This window comes from Peromyscus leucopus, unplaced genomic scaffold (assembly GCF_004664715.2).
Source record: "Peromyscus leucopus breed LL Stock unplaced genomic scaffold, UCI_PerLeu_2.1 scaffold_1185, whole genome shotgun sequence".
Classification (NCBI taxonomy): domain Eukaryota; kingdom Metazoa; phylum Chordata; class Mammalia; order Rodentia; family Cricetidae; genus Peromyscus; species Peromyscus leucopus.
Genome location: NW_023504320.1, coordinates 1 through 17,651, shown reverse-complemented (window position 1 = coordinate 17,651; position 17,651 = coordinate 1). Strand labels below are relative to the sequence as shown.

General features: G+C 38.5%; 1 pseudogene; it reads right to left on the bottom strand.

Annotated features, from left to right (window-relative positions):
* The window catches only part of LOC114686827, a 33,808-nt pseudogene extending 23,454 nt beyond the window's left edge, over positions 1-10,354 (bottom strand).
* Between the last annotated feature and the right edge of the window lie 7,297 nt (positions 10,355-17,651).

The window sequence follows — 17,651 nt, the reverse complement described above, 5'->3', positions numbered from 1 at the left end:
ACTGAGGAGTATGGCGATGGGGGCTCTGCTTGCCACCAGGGAACATGATGATGTCCAGCCAAAGCTACTGACAAGAGCCATGTCTGTGCCCCTGGTCCTATACCAGCCAAGGTTTGAGTTGATGTCCATGGGTCCTGCTGTAAACAAGGGCCATGTGGTTGTCCAGGGTTTGATCAGCCACCTGGGATCATATTGGCTCCCAAAGCATGCTATAGCAGGGTCATACAAATCCGATGGACATATAATACTACCAGTGTCATGGTGATGTCTGGGACAGGGCTTCAGCTGGAGGGCCATGTTTGGGCCCATGGCCCTTCTGCAGCCAGGGTCTGTGTCACTGTCCATGGCTCCAGTTGCCATCAGGGGTCATGCTGATTTCAGTGGTCAGGTCCACACCTGGGCCATGTTGGTGTTTAGGAACCAAGCTGTGGGATGTTCATTCTATATGCTGTGAATATGTGTTGCTCTGACTGGTTGATAAATAAAGCACTTATTGGCCAGTAGCCAGCAGGAAGTATAGGTAGGGCAACCAGATGAGGAAAAATTCTGGAAGAGGAAGCAAGATGACAAAGCAGAACTGAGAAGAATTACCAAGCCATGTGGCTAAACATAGATAAAAATTATGGCTTCATTTAAGTATAAGAGCTAGTGAGTAATAAGCCTTAGCTGATGGCCAAGCAGTTGTAATTAATATAAGCTTCTGAGTGATTATTCTATATGTGTGCCACACAGGATTGTGGGGCCTGGCTAGACAGTGAAACTTTCAGACTACAAATGCTTCACTCACATGGTGGCAAGACTTTCCACCTAAAACCTGAGAGAGCTTTAAGAAGAGATTATAAATATAGCTAAGAGTATCTTTCTAGTTTCATGTTGCTCATGGCAGGCCAGGTACAGTGGTGGGTTTGAAGTATGTGGGCTAGAGCTACAGCATAGCAGATTCCTGCTGAGTTACACAGAGTTTCTTCAAGCTGTGCAAGGCACTGCATGGGCAATTTAGCTTTTGCTATTATAGATAATAAAAATAAACTTGTTTCTGGGTTACATGCTGCTTAATAGAGCATAACTCATTGCTTCCAAGAGTTGCTGGTGCACATGCTCCAGAACTTATGGTAAATGTACCACTGCCATTTTGGGAATCTGAATTGGGCAGAGGTAGCCAAGGCTTCTATTTCAGTACTAGCCACTGCAGTTTAAAGCAATAGATTCACAATAAGGCAGATTCAGATGGAATGAGACATTAAAAGTTTTACAGTGTGTGTAAAAATGTACATAGACTTGGAAGAGAGAAGAAAATGAATATAGACAGTTATATAAAGTAATACTTTAAAAAAATTAAAGACTTTATAGAGGCAGTAAAGGTATATAAAAACAAGCCACATAAAGATGGATATTAACAGAGAATCTTGGTTGTGTTGTCTTTGGAATTTTTAAATGCAGAAAGTTATTTGATTGTAAAGGCTGATAAGTTTAAACATATGTATTTTTAAAGGGTATCTTGCCTTCAAAATTTGTGTCTAAGGATATGTTGCTTTGGAAAAGAGGTCTGTGTTTGTTTCCAGAGAAGATGAGAATCTGTGGATTGTTTCCACGCTAATATGGTTTGTTCTTTTCAAGAACTACTGAAGGATCTCCAGTGACAGCCATGGCCCAGATGATCCAACATCCAGATCAGCTTCAAAGGCAACTGGCTCAGACAATGCAGCCTCACAGACTACTCCAGTCAGGGCTTGACATAATTCTTAATTTTCTCAGGATCCCCATTAGATTGCCAGCACCCTCAACCAGTAGAAGTAGTATGAGAAGTTATACTGAAATTCCCCAAATATTACTTATAAATGTTTATTTTTATTTAAAGCGGGTTGATTATAAAGCAATCTCTTTCTAAAGAAAAAAAGGGGATATTATAGATATGATAGGGTGAAAAGATATGTTATTGGACCTGTATTTAAAGAGCAACAACTAGTATAAAATGTTTTACATTGCTATAGATTTTTGTTTATTTATAGAAATTTAAATTTAATATTGTTATACTGTATATATATTTCTACTTTTGTTTAATGTATTTTGTTTATGCAACTTATTTGAAATTGTAATGTATAGTTGAGAAATACAGATTTATAATTAGTCATCAATGATAATCAAACTCATAGTCATATCAGTTAAGTTTTATAGGTATACTTAGATATATTTCAGTTAGGTAGGTAATCTTCAAACACTTTAATGACCTACAGAATATGAAATTTAAAATGTTTTAAAAACTTAGACTTTCCTGGACAATGAGACACATCTGCTCCTGGCAGCACCTATTTGCTTCAAAGAGGAGTAATGGTATCAAAGACACTCCATATGGAGTTTATCTTCTTGGCAAAAATAGCTATTTGAGCAAGAAATTGCTCTTGACTGGACTTCTTGACCAATGTTGTATCAACTGAACTTGCAGGGCCCATAGGAAAATGACCACTGAAATTTCAAGTCTAGATGGCCTTCAGATTCCTGCTTTGCAGAGGAGATGCCAGATATTCTACAGGGCACGGAGAGAAGCAATGAAAGACTCTAGGCTATAAGCTGAAGATGGATGCCCCAACGTTGCAATGGAATTTGGATGATGTCCAGGGAGGAGCTGTCTCTGTCCTTTGCAGAATTTTGGAAGTTACTTACAATGCATTTCCTGTTTACTTAGGTATATTGTATCCTTTCTGCCATCTTTGTTGTAGCTAAAGACTTGACAGTTATAATTTTCCTTTGTTATGATAAATGATAAATTACACATGAATCTTTAGACTCACAAATATAGGATAGATAATATTTTTCTTTAAATAGACTAGATATTTATTACTGTAATTCTTGCTTGATAATTTTATTATATGTAATTTTACAATATTAAAGTTAAAACCTTCCTTTTTGATTAGACAGATAATGGGAAGTCCTGTGGTTTATTGTTCTGTATGCTATGACTATGTGTTACCTCTGATTAGGTTGATAAATAAAATCTCATCGGCCAGTAGCCAGGCAGGAGGATAGGTGGCGCAAGCAGATGAGGAGAATTCTGGGAAGAGGAAGTACTAAGTCAGGAGTCACAGCCAGATACAGAATAAGCTAGATGACAAGGTAGAACTGAGAAACAGTATAAGCAATGAGGCTAAACATAGATAATATTATGTGTTAATTTAAGTGTAGAGTTAGTAATAAGCCTGAGCTAATGCCAGCAGTTGTAATTAATATAAATTCTGTGTGATTATTCTATAAGCGTGCTCACAGGACTGCGGGGGCTGGTGGGACCAGAGAAACTTTTCTTACTACAGGGCCATGCTGCTGCTGAGGCTATTGTAACTTTGGTAGCCTTAACTATCATTTCAACATTGGTGACTAGAATGGGCTGTGCTGAGGACTGTGTTTGGGTCTGTGTGCTAACAGAGCCAAGGTCTGTGTTGAAGTCTGTTGTTATGAAATAGTCTTTTTGTATACTGTGAAAATGTCTTTGCCAAAGCACCTTCTGATTGGTTAAATAAGAGCTGAATGGCCAGTTGCTAGGGTCTTGGTTAGGTTTACTTGGGACTTCCAAGTAGAGAGAAAAGAAAGGAGTGATTCTAAGCATGGGTGAGATGCAGGGGATTTGGAAAGGAAACTGGAGGTATAATATGGAAAAGAGGTAAAAAGCCACAAGTAAACATGTAGATTAATATAAATGGGTTAATTTAAGTTATAAGAGCTAGTGGACAAACCTAAGCTAAAGACAGAACTTTCCTAATTAATAAATAATAAGTCTCTGTGCTATTTTTGGTGAGCTGTTGGCCCAAAGAAAAATCTGTTCACACATGGCATTCAACTTGGGGGCTCAAATATCCAAACATAGGGCCTGAGAAAGCTAAGAAAAGTTCTTGGCAAAAAGCCAGATGTGGCTTTCAATCTGTAATCTCTCAGGTGGCAGATGTTTGGCATACAGTGTCTGTACTACCAGTTGTGGCCTGCAGGCTGGAGCCAGCTACCAGTGCCATGTACCAGCACCATGAACTAAGCTGAACCATGTGGTGGCTCTGCTGGAAGTGAAAAATTTGTCTCAAATGGTCAGAGAATGCTGCAGGTACTGAGTAAAGACAGATCCAGACAGAAAAATATTCTGAAAAGTATACAGTGTGTTAAAAAATGTGTAGGCTTAATAAAAAAAGAAAATGAGTACAGACACTAATAGAAAAAATAGTTTATAAATAATAAGATAATTGCCTTTAAAGAGAGAATAACATAATATATAAAGGATAAATCTCATAAAGATTAAAAATACACTGAGCATCTGGATCCTCTATGGTGTCTTGTTTACTTTGAGTTTTTTTGATTACCATAGCTGTGGAGAGAAATGGAATTGTAAGAGGGACTGCTGAATTAAACCTGCTTATAAACTTTAGGAATGCCTTGACTTTAAAATGAAGTCAGAAAACATACTGCTTTGAGTTAGAGGTTATGCTTTTTTTCCACAGAAAATGTAAGGCCATGGATCCCCCAGGTTGATAGAGATCAGGTTTGAACAGGAAAGACCCTCTGAAAATCCTTGCTACAGACATAAAGAAATAAATCTAGCAATGTACAGAGTGTCAACACAGTATCCACTAAAAGTTCAACACAATTCTTTTCAGATTTTTAAAGGAAAATTCTGAACTTTTTATGGAGATTCAAAAATACTAGAAAGGTAAAACAGTCCTGAACAATAAAAGAACTGGTAGAAGTATGACCATCCCAGATTTCCAGATGTACTACGGAGCTATAGTAATTAAAACCACATGGTATTGGCATAAAAATGGACATACTGATTGATGGAATCTAATTGAAGACCAGACATATGTTCAGACACACATGGATGCTGATTTTGATAGAAAAGCTAGAAGAATAAAAGCATCCTGCACAAACTGGACAAGTGGAACACAAAGGGATAAAACTGTCATATTTTGCCAAGACAAGGTGGGACAGTTCTTCAAAATTCCCGCTCTACAGAAAAGTCTGTCAGATATTCTAGGCCTTTAGGCTGAAGGTGGATGCCCCAATGTTGCAGAGGTAGCTGGGTGACTGTCCAGGCAAACAACTATTTCTGTCATTCCTAAGAATTGGAAGTTGCCTGCTCTGCACTTCCTGTTTACTCAGTTAATATTTTATCTGAAATCAGGTCTGTGATGGTGTTGAAGATGAGATAGTTACAATTGTATGGCTTGCCTTGCTATCGAATACAGAAAAGAAACTCACAAAGGAGGTCTAAAATTATGAAGTTGTGAGACATAAAGACTCTGCGTAATTCAGGGGAATAAACAAGCCCTCATAGTTCAGCTTTTGTTCCACAATATGATGAGAACTTATAAGCCTTTCTCTATCATTAGCTTACTGACAGGGCAAATTTGTCAGATGAAGTGACTCTGTGGAGAGATCACCATTGGATTTTCACAGATTATACTCAAGGATGTAATTACAGATTGTTTTGTTTTGCTGAATCAAAGTCTTTTGGGGCACATAAGTGACTTAAATTGCCATGAGCTTCCCTGACCTGGACCAATTGATAATACACAGACTGGCATATGGCAGAATTCCTGAGCAATTATCATTTTAAATATACTTTTAACCTCAATTTATGGTATAAGATTTTAGGCTCAGTTTACTAATTGTTTATGTTTAAGTCCTCGATATTATGTAGATAACAGACAATTAATGAGTTCATTTAAACTAGTCTAGAGTGAATCAGCTTTAAGCCTAGTTACTGTGGGAGAAGCCCTAAAGACTGCCAGAATTTCAGGGAGATGGCCTAGCCTCTCAGCCTTGAACAAAAAAGCTACAGGGTTCCCACCTTGTGTTCTGAGGCTTCATATGGGACAGAAAATGTGTTTTTGGATCTGATTTGGTTTTCTATGCCAGCGAGCTTTGGAGAAAGTGCTGATGTGAGTTAGTACAGTTGGCTTCCCTGCTTCTTTACACAGGTTGCCACAGTTACTCAGAGGCATTTTGCCTTTGTACATTGGCCAATAAGAAACAGCTTCTAGTGTTGGCTGGGCCTGGGCCAGGAGAAATTGGTGCTTTTTGCATTTTGCTGATCATAAAATGTTATCCTATTGTATCAGTTACACTTAAGAAATGTAGAATACTATAGTAGTATATATATATTATATATATATACATACATATATATATATATATAATAGTAGAAAGACATGTATGATTAAAAACTTCAAGTATTTCAAGAAAGATATTGCAGAAGATTTCAAAAAAAGGAAGATCTCCCATGCTCATGGATTGATAGGATTAACATAGCAAAAATGCACCATCACCCAAAAGCAATGTTACAAGAGAGTCAACACAGTATTCATCAAATTTCAACACAATTTTTTTCTAGACTTTAATGGAAATTATGAACTTTATATGGAGATACAAAAAAGACTAGGAAAGGTAAAACAATCCTGAAAATAAAAGAACTGGTAGAAGTATGATCATCCCAAATTTCAGATGTACTACAGAGCTATAGTAGAATTAAAACACATGGTATTGGCATAAAAATGGACATGCTGGTTGATGAAATCTAATTGAAGACAGGACATATGTTCAGACTATATGGATGCCTGAGTTTTTGATAGAAAAGCCAGAAACACATACTGATAAAAGACAGCATTTCAGCAAATGGTGCTGTTCTAATTGATGTCAGCATGTAGCAGCATGTGAATACATACATATTTATCCCCTGCATAAAACTCAAGTCCAAGCGGATCAATGACATCAAACACAAAACCAGACACATTGAACCTAATAGAAGAGAATCTGGGGAACAGCCTTGAGTGCATAGGCACAGAGGATAACATTATGAACAGCACTCCAATAGCTCAGGTCCTAATTTCAACAATTAAGAATGAACTTCATGAAACTGAAAAGATTATAAAGGCAAAGAACATCAATAATTGGATAAGTAGACAGCCTACATATTGGGAAAAGATTTTTTTTTTTACCAATTCCACATCTGATAGAGGTCTAATACTCAAAATATGTAAAGAACTCAAGGAACTTGATAATAAAAAAATTACAATTAAAAAATGTGAATCAGATCTAAACAGAGTATTCTTATTAGAGGAATTTCAAATGGCTAAGGAACACTTTATGAAATATTCAACATCCTTAACCATCAAGACAAGGCAAATCAAAACTTCTTTGAGAGTCTATCTTACATCTGTCAGTGTGACCAAGCAAAATACACATGTAACAGCTCATGTTTGCAAGGATATGGAGCAAGGGGAACATTTCTATATTGTTGGGTGAGTGCAGAAACTTTTAGAGCAACTGTGAAAATAAATATGGTGTTTTTTTTTTCAGAAAATTGGAATGATTCTACCTCAAAACTCATTTCACCACTCGGGCATATTTTGTAAGAACACATCATCCTACCACAAGCACACTTGTTCAAATTATATTCACTGTGGCATATTCATAATATCCAGAAACTAGAAACAATGTAGATATCCATTAATCTAAGGTGATGAGGAATATATGTTAGGATAAAGAAACATTTACACAATGGAGTTATCACTCAGCTGTTAAAAAGTGACATCATGAAATCTGCAGGCATTTGATGAAACTAGAAAAAATTATCCTGAGTGAGGTAACCTGATCCAGGAAGACAAATATGGCATGCATTCACTCATAAGTGGATATTAGTTGATTAAATGATAATTAAGCTACAATACCCAGATCCAGAGAGGTTAGGTAAAGAGGACAAATATAGAGGGAACCCATGATCTTCATTGGAAGGGGAAATAGGGTAAATCTTGTGGCTTGAGTAGGGTCTGGTGGTTGATTGGTATGGGAAGGATAAGGTCAGGGTGAAGGAACTGAGGGAGAGAGTTCTGGTAGTGACAGGTGGAACTGACAAACATTTTCATTGTTTTGGAAATAGGTCAGTGGAATTTCTTTGAATCTTTATGGGTGATCCTAGTGAGGACTCCATGTAAGAAAGAATATAGAGTCTGAAATGGCCATGTTTTGTAGCCAGGCAAGCTTCTAGTTGTGGAATTGGGGTTTGCATTTGCTTGAATTATTGGTTGAGGAGGTCCTGTGGGGATGCCCAAACAATCCAGGAATAATAGTCTAGATAAGAAGGTTGCTCTTCCAAAACTGAGATTGGGTCCCCATTGCACAGGACAATGCACCCACAGCTCATTGAACATGGAGAGGTTGAGCTGGATGCCTGCATGGAGCCTTTAGTCCCATGTTCTAGTTTTCATGGTGCAGGAGTAACCCTTGAAGCTACAGAAAGAGAATGCAGCCACAAACCCTTCTACCTATCATCTTTCCTGTCAGCCAACATGTGCTTGTGCAATGATGGCACAAGAACTTGTGGGAGGGCCAATCAATGTTTGGATTAACTTGAGGCCCAGGTTGTGACAATGAGTCCATGTTCTAGCATTGCTGGATGGCTAGGAACTCGAGACTGGATAACCAGAGATCTAGAGTAGGAGCAAACACTCCTGGGAAAAAATCTCTAATGATATTATACTATACCATAGAGTGGTGCCTTGTCAAGTGGCCATCAGAGAAGATTCCTCCATCAGCAGATGGTAGTGGATATATATATATATTATATATATATATATATATATATATATATAACATAATCTCCAGATATTATGCTGAGAGAGAGAGAGACAGAGACAGAGATAGAGAATCTAACTCAGAGATTTCCAACAAATTCCTCTTTTTGAGCTCAAGAAATTCTACAGAAGAGAAAAGAGAAAAATTCTAGGAACCAGAGTAGATAGAGGATCTCAAGAGAACAAGGCCTTCTGAATCAACTAACCAGGTTTCACATTGGCTCAGAGAAACTGAAGCAAACAAGCATGGTGCCTGCTTGGCTCTGCTCTAGGTCCTCTGTGTTTGTGTTACAGCTGTTAGCTTGGTGAGTTTATGAGCATCCTAACAGTGGGAGCAGGTGTATCTATAACTCTTTTCCCTGCTTATTCTCATTCTAATGGGTTTGTCTGGTGCAGCTCAGAATGAGGGCTTCTGCCTTGTCTTCATGTATCTTGTTTTGTCTTGTTTGGCTCATTTCTTTGGAGGTCTTATCTTTTCTGAAGACAAAACAAAGGCAAAGTGGATCTAGGAAGAGGGTTGGAGGAAAGAATCTGGCAGCAGTTGAGAGAGAGAGAGAGAGAGAGAGAGAGAGAGAAGAGAGAGAGAGAGAGAGAGAGAGAGAAACTGTGGTGGGATGTATTATATGAGAGAATAATCTGTTTTCAATAAAATAAAAGAGATGAAAATGTGGAATGAATATAGCAAATATATGCAACAGAAAGACACATGACCAATTGTAGTCAGAAAATGACTTCATCAAGGGAAACTTGACATAATTTGTAACTTTAGTATACTCCTCTTTCAAATGTTAGCAGGTAACACAGGAACACTTTTATTCTAGCACATGAAAATGAAAACAGGATAATTGCATGTAGAAGTATCTCTCTTTTAACAAATGCACAAATTAGTACTGGAATATGCAGATGCTTATAAGTTTCCAACTTAGAACTTTGACTCCTTACATTGTTAATACAGTAAAAATGTATCTATTCCTATGAAATAGAATTTAAGGAAAGGAAAGCATAAAATTTTTAGCGAACAGAAATAGCATTCTCATCTCTGATTTCAACTGCAGGAGTCATAGAACACAACAATTATGAAATTATGACAGAGTTTTTAAACAAAATCTGTGTATCTTTTTAACAGATGCAACTAAAAGTCAGGGCAGATACACACATTCCAATGGCAGAACTGGGTATCCATGCTGATGCATGAAGCACTAGCAGCCAATAAACACCATTCTACTGTAGTCTCTGTGAAGTAAACTCAAAGCTTGTTGGTATATGTTTCTGAGAGACATCACATGATTTGATGAGTTTGGAATTGTCATATTAAGGAATCTTCCTAGGAACATGGTAGAGAGTGTGGGTCATTTACTCAACTTCTATATGGAAATGTTAATTGAAGAGTGATAAAAAAACAAGCTACAAATTATCCCATAAACCATTAGAAATAGGGAGATAACCATCAGTAAAACATGAAATAAATGTGAATTATATCCTAGAGGAGGGAAGGCAAAAGAGATTGAGAACACACAGAGTCATGTTCTATTTCTCAGTACACCTAGAATATACCATGATCTACTAAAATTAATTAATGAAAGATGTACTTACTCTTGTTAGATTCCAGTGAAATGATCATTCTTCACATATCCATGCTTTATGTAAATAGAAAATAAACAATCAAGTTCTTCATCCACTTCCTTGTTTCTCTTGTCTTTTGTTCTCCAGAAACACTTGGGTCAGTCAAACTGCAGAAATGAGGAAAGCTTCAGGTCAAAAAGACAAAGATCAAAGAGAGCATCTTTGTCATGTCTGCAAGAGAGGAGTCCGAGTGAAGTGCAGCATGAAGAGTCAGACAGAAACCCATGTATCACTTATGCATGAACACATCTAGGTGTCTCTTTTTATTACTGTAGTTACTAGTAAAGAATGCATGTATTTCTCTCAGTCATGTTTTTCAGCCCACTGTTCAGCTCTGGAGGATTCTTAAGTACTCTGTGTCCTGAGGCCCTGCATCTGAGTTTCTATATCCAGGTGACAAATGAAGGGTAATAATTTTTGTTTTATGATTATCTTTCTCTCATATCCTTATGGTTCCATCTGTTTCAATGGACAATAAAGGCCCCAAACATGATTCCTCTTGGGCAAATATGCTTAAAAGCCTAGTTCATCAAACTGATTCTCTAATTGCCATTTGAATTGTTGACTTGGATTATATCAGATATTTCAAATGAGTTTTGAAATGGAAGTGTAAGAAATAGTTATTCCTAGAAAGAGGTTATTACATACATATAGTCACTATGAACAATAATGTTCATGATTGGAAATAGTATGAATACATATTTGCTGTCAATATCGATAGAACATGCACTGTATAAATCACACACATTTGAGTATCTGCTAGTGCACACAATCCCATGGAGCAGCCTGTGTTAGAAGCTCAATCATTACTGAGTCCAGAGCTTTTCATCACTACCTGAATATCAAGGCTAGAAAGAAAACTGCTTATTAGAGTTTCTATCACATGACCAAGATCTCAGTTCCATAGATGTGTATTTTGTGATCAGCTATTTCTACATCCACAGCTTTGATTTGTTACATTTTAATGCTTCCATTTGAATATTATAACCAGCTGATAGTTAACTATAATTTATACCAATGCTATCTCCAATTTCCCTGTAAGTAATTTTGTGTCATTGTAGCATTACAGAATATATATATATATATATATAATATATAGTATATATATATATATAGCCAAGAAGGTAGTGCATTGATAGGTCTTATATGAACTTATTTCTTACATTAATAAGGGACATTGAGAAACTTCCACTAAATGCAAAGCAATTGTGTTTGCTTATAGATGATGTACCCAGAACACTGAGCCTCATTCTACAAAGGTTTTAATACATGAATGACAACTCAGAGTCACCAATAATGTGAATATGTAGCACTAAAGAGAGGAAATTCAACACACTTTCATTTGCTATATGTTACCCCCAAATCAATCTATGTCTTCTCTTCTTCTTTGTCTGAGTCTTCTGTCATTTCTGTCTGTCTGTATGTGAATCTAAAATCTATGCTGATTGAATGCTGTTTGTAAATCTGTCTGTCTATCTGTCATCTCTCAGTGCCTGTGTTTCTATAACTCTAAGAATAGCTTTGCTCTGTCTTTTTTTGAACAGCTCAGAAAGCATCACATAGGGGAAGGAATGCAAGATTCTTTACAGAAATTGTACAGTTTTTACAAGAAATTAAATCATTGACTTTAACTGATCCCAGTTGATCTCAGTAACAAACAAACCAATGATATGATTCAATACCCATATGTGTCTTCAACCCTTGTAGACATTAATTTTATAAGGTTCCTTTTTACCTATTTTCTGATTCTAAATTTCTAACATAAAATGAATTACTTTTGAGTTAGGTGCTGAAGAGCACATAGCTTAAAATTAAGGTTATTTATAAGCTTAGAATGCAAAAGCTGATTATATGGAAATTCCAAGGCATGTAAGTGTGATGTCCCATTGTTTTTAAAAGGCAGGCTAAAGAAACAAGCTGAATTTACAGGATATCAGTCTTTTTTCTCTACTTTTTCTTTTTTACATACATATTTATTGTTTATTCTATATGTCTTTAACTTCATATACCTTGATTCCATTCATTTCCCATTCCTTTGCATCTGACCTTCCTTCCCTTGTACAACCATAAATAAAACAAAGTATAAGAGAAAAAAAGGAAAATCAATAAAATCTAAAATCTCATCATGAAAGCTGAAGTATGACACAGTGAGTCTGTGAATCCCTTTGTTCAAATATTTTTACTAGCGAGTATTCATTGCAAAGAGTCATTGGTTTGGTTCAAGGCCCTCATTTCTACTACCCTATCAATGCTCTACCCTCACTAGGGCTTCTTCCAGATATCCTGTTGTGATGAGTGATATCTTTCTGTATGGTATGAATATGTGTTGCTCTGATTGTTTGATACATAAATCCATTTGGCCCATGGCAAGGCAGATTCAAGATAGGCAAGAAATCCAAACAGAGCCCGGAAGAAGACAGGGAGAGATGCCAGTAGCTACTGAAGTAACAGTGTACAAGCGGACCAGTAGCCAAGGCCACATGGCAATTTACAGATTAATAGAAATGGGTTAATTTAAGATATAAGAGCTAGCTAGCAAAAGCTTTAGCAATAGGCCATCCAGTTCATAATTGTTATAAGCTTCTGGGTGATTATTTTATAAGGGGGCTGCAAGACTGTGTGTGAGAGTTTTGTCCAACTGCAGAGGCCTGGTGGGACTGGAGAAGCTTCTGGCTACACTATTGCTGCCTGTGTTGTGGAGATCCTGCATCTTTGGGTCTGCAGGTAATTTTCCTTCATGTGTTCCAGGAGATCATAGATGGGGTGAATAATAGGGCAGGCTAAGTCATAACTTTGGGTTTGTGTCTAGGCCACTGTAGGGTTGTTCTAACAGATATGAAATGAGGACAGGCCTCCCATGTTTACAGTTTCTGGGCTGTCTCACCCACATTTGCACTAACAGGGTTGACTCACGACCACAGAGCTAACTATTTCACCTTTGCCAGATACTAATGTGTGGAGGGGGAGGAGGAGGGTAACTATCCTCCACCGATGCACACAAGACAGATGGGTAGTGGGGGCAGATCTCTCATGCTCACAATTTTGGGGATGGCTCACCCATATCTGCATTAGAAGGATTGGCTCTATTGTGCTTCCCTGGCAAGGTGTAGGGCCTGCTTTCCTGAGTGTTGCATCTTGTGTGTACAAGGGTTAGTTCTCTCTCTCTTTTGAGCACAGGGCAGCTCTCCCATCTGTCTCAGGCATTGATGGGTAGGCATGGACATCATTTCTCTGCCAATGCCACCACAAGACAGATGAGAAGTGGAGAGAGCTCTTCTATGCTCACCATTTCAGGGATGGCTCACCCACACCTACACTCACAGAGTTGGCTCTATAGTGCTGCCCTGGCAAGGTACAGGTCTGCTCTCCTAAGTGTTGTAGCTGGTAGGGGTCAAGGAGAGCTTTCCTACTCTTATGACCACAGGGTCAGCTCTCTCACCTACCACAGGCATCGAGAGGGGGAAATGTCTCATTCCCCACCCCTGAAATGATAAGGTAGATGAGAAATGGGGAGAGATCTCCATGCTCACAACTTTGGGGCTGGCTCATCCCCACACCTGCACTAACAAGGTTGGCTCTCCCACTCTTATGACTACAGGACTAGCTTTCTTACCTACCCAGACATTAATGGGCATGGTGGGGAGGAGAGTGCAACTCTCCCCACCCATGCCACCACAAGATAGATGGGTGTAGCATGAATTCTAATTTGTCTTAATAATAAAAACCTGGAGTCAGATACTAGGGTAAATGCTGAATGAGCAGAGCAGTAAAAGAGCAGCCAAAGTGACCTCTTAGCTCCATCACTCCTCAGACTGAAAAGGGGCTGAGCTCCTGTCTCTGCTACCCTTATATTCCTCTCTTTGACCAGCCATATCTCTTCTAGGCTCCTGTCTATACTGCCCTCCAGACCTCTATGGTTAACCAATGGCTAGCTCCACCCTCTAATCTTCAGGCAATCATTATTTGTTAGAGTCCAAAAAAAAATATCACCAAATTTCATCTTTTTGTTTAAAATAAAAAGGTTATAACTAATAAATGAAAAACTATATACAGTAAGTATAATAACTTTATATATATAGGAAATAACTACATCAACAATGTCTAGTCTGCTAACAATTGACACACTCAGAAAAAAAAATACTCCATTATCTGTCCTAACTTGGTGAGTCCAAATGGTTGTACATAATTTACTTCCTATTCTAACTTGCATTACCAAAATTATCTTTTAATGTCTCTCAACTTTACATTTTATGTCTCTTTAGTGAGATTCTTTTCTGAATCTGGTAACAAGAAAAAGTGTAAGTATAAAATCACCAACTCCTTCAGAGTTGAGAAGGAAATAATATTACCTGAATAAGCAGGAAATGGAAGCAAGCAACTTCCAAAAATGTGAGAAATGACAAAACAGTTGGCTTCCTGGACAGTCAGTCACCCAAGGTCCCTCTGTAATGTTGGGGCACCATCTTCACCCTACAAGTCTAGCATATCTGACACACTTTTCTGTGAAGGAGGATAGTTTTAAGGGCTTTCCTTCCTTGTCTTGGCAAAGTTTGGCAGTTACTTTCATGTGGGTTCTGCTTGTTCAATTTGGACAGCATATTCTCAGCAGTTGACGCAAGGGCATTTTCTTGCCCAGTGGCTAAATTTTGCCACAAAGAAAGTATACTCCATGTGGAGTTTCTTCAATGCCCATCAACTTCCTTGAATTAGATTAGTGCTGCCAGGAGCAGACATGTCTCACAGTCATATAGAACACAGAACGTATATTATTAAAACCTCTTAAATTCCATATTCTGTAGATCTCTGAAATGTTTGATGACTAATTGTCTACCTAAAATACATCTGTTTGACCTTGAAAACATATCTAACATGACTACAAGTTTAATTGTAATGGATGCCTAACTACTTACCTGCATTTCCTTATTATTTTAAATAGTTTGTAATAATAACTTTCAAGGACTAGCAATTTGTATTACATTGTTCTAACAAAAATAATCTCAACATTCTATCATACAAAGACCCATATCAATGCAAAATATTTAAACTTAGTAGTTGCTTTCTTTTTATTTATTTATTTATTTATTTATTTATTTATTTATTTATTTATTTATTTATTTTACAATACTATTCAGTTCTACATAGTAGCCACAGATTCCTTGTTCTCTCCCTTCCTGCCCCCTTCCCTTCCACCAGCCCACCCCCAATTCCACCACCTCCAGATCAAGGTCTCCCCGAGGACTGGGATCGACCTGATAGACTCAGTCAGTCCAGGCAGGTCCAGTCCCTCCTCTCAGATTGAACCAAGCGTCCCTGCATAAGTCCCAGGTTTCAAACAGCTAACTCATGCAATGAGCCCAGGACCTGGTACCACTGCCTAGATGCCTCCCAAACAGATCAAGCCAATCGACTGTCTCACCTATTCAGAGGCCTGATCCAGTTGGGGGCCCTCAGCCTTTGGTTCGTAGTTCATGTGTTTCCATTCATTTGGTTATTTGTCCCTGTGCTTTATCCAATCTTGGTTTCAACAATTCTCGCTCATATAAACCCTCCTCTTTCTCGCTAATTAGACTCCCAGCGCTCCACAAGGGGCCTAGCCATGGATGTCTGCATCCAGATTCCTAAGTCCTTGGATGGGGTTTATGGTAACAATTATTAGGGTGTTTGACCATCCATCACCAGAGTAGGTCAGTCCCAGGTGTCTCTCGAGCATTGCCAGCAGTCTTTTGTGGGGGTACCTTTATGGATTTCTGTGGGCCTCTTTAGCTCTTTGTTTCTTCCTTTTCTCATGTGGTCTTCATTTACCATGGTCTCCTATTACTTGTTCTCCCTCTCTTTTCTTGATCCAGCTAGTATCTCCTGCTCTCTTTCCCTCGACCCTAGCCCTTCATTGCTCCCACTCATGTCCAGGCTGTTCATGTAGATCTCATCCATTTCTCCGTGTCTTTCTTGGGGTCCCGTTTTCCAGGTAGCCTCAGTGGTGATGTGAGTAGCAGTCCAGTCATCCTTGTTCCACATCTAGCATCCTCCTATGAGTGAGTACATACCATATTTGTCTTTCTGAGTCTGGGTTACCTCACTCAGGATGATTTTTTCTAAATGCATCCATTTGTCTGCAAACCTCATGATGTCATTGTTTTTCTCTGTGAGTAGTATTCCATTGTGTATATGAGCCACAATTTATTTGTCCATTCTTCAGTTGAAGGGCATCTAGGTTGTTTCCAGGTTTTGGCTATTACAAACAATGCTGATATGAACATAGCTGAGCAAATGCTCTTGTGGTATGACTGAGCATTTCTTGGGTATATGCCTAAGAGTGGTATAGCTGGATCTTGTGGGAGATTGATTCCCAATTTTCTAAGAAAGCACCATATTGATTTCCAAAGTGGTTGTACAAGCTTGCATTCCCACCAGCAGTGGAGGAGAGTTCCCCTAGTTCCACATCCTCTCCAGCATAAAGTGTCTTCAGTGTTTTTAATTTAGCCATTCTGACAGGCATAAGGTGGTATCTCAGAGTCATTTTGATTTGCATTTCCCTGATGATTAGGGATGTTGAGCAATTCCTTAAATGTCTTTCAGCCATTTGAGTTTCCTCTGTTGAGAATTCTCTGTTTAGTTCTAAAGCTCATTTCTCAATTGGACTTTTGGTCATTTTGATGTCTAATTTCTTGAGTTCCTTATATATTCTGGATATCAGTCTGTAGCTAGAGTTTTCCTGCCTTGCCCACAGTCAGGACAAATCTTTGTCACCAGCCAGTCCCACAGTCGCTCAGACCCAACCAAGTAAGCACAGAGACTTATATTGCATACAAACTGTATGGCCGTGGCAGGCTTCTTGCTAAGTGTTCTTATAGCTTAAATTAATCCATTTCCATAAATCTATACCTTGCCATGTGGCTGGTGGCTTACCGGCATCTTCACATGCTGCTGGTCATGGCTGCGGCTGGCAGTGTCTCTCCACCTCAGCCTTCTGCTTCCCAGAATTCTCCTCTCTCCTTGTCCCACCTACTTCCTGCCTGGCCACTGGGCAATCAGTGTTTTATTTATTGACCAATCAGAGCAATTTGACATACAGATCATCCCACAGCATCAGTCTCTGTCAGATGTGGGGTTGGTGAAGATCTTTTCCCATTCTGTAGGCTGTCGCTTTGCCTTGTTGACCGTATTCTTTGCCCTACAAAAGCTTCTCAGTTTCAGGAGGTCCATTGATTGATTGTTTGTCTGTGTGAGTGCTACTGGTGTTATATTTAGGAAGTGATCTCCTATGCCAATGCATTCAAGACTACTTCCTAGTTTCTCTTCTAGCAGGTTCTGAGTAGCTGGATTTATGTTGAGGTCCTTGATCCACTTGGACTTAAGTTTTGTGCATGGTGACAGATATGGATCTATTTGCAGGCGTCTACACATTGATATCCAGTTATGCCA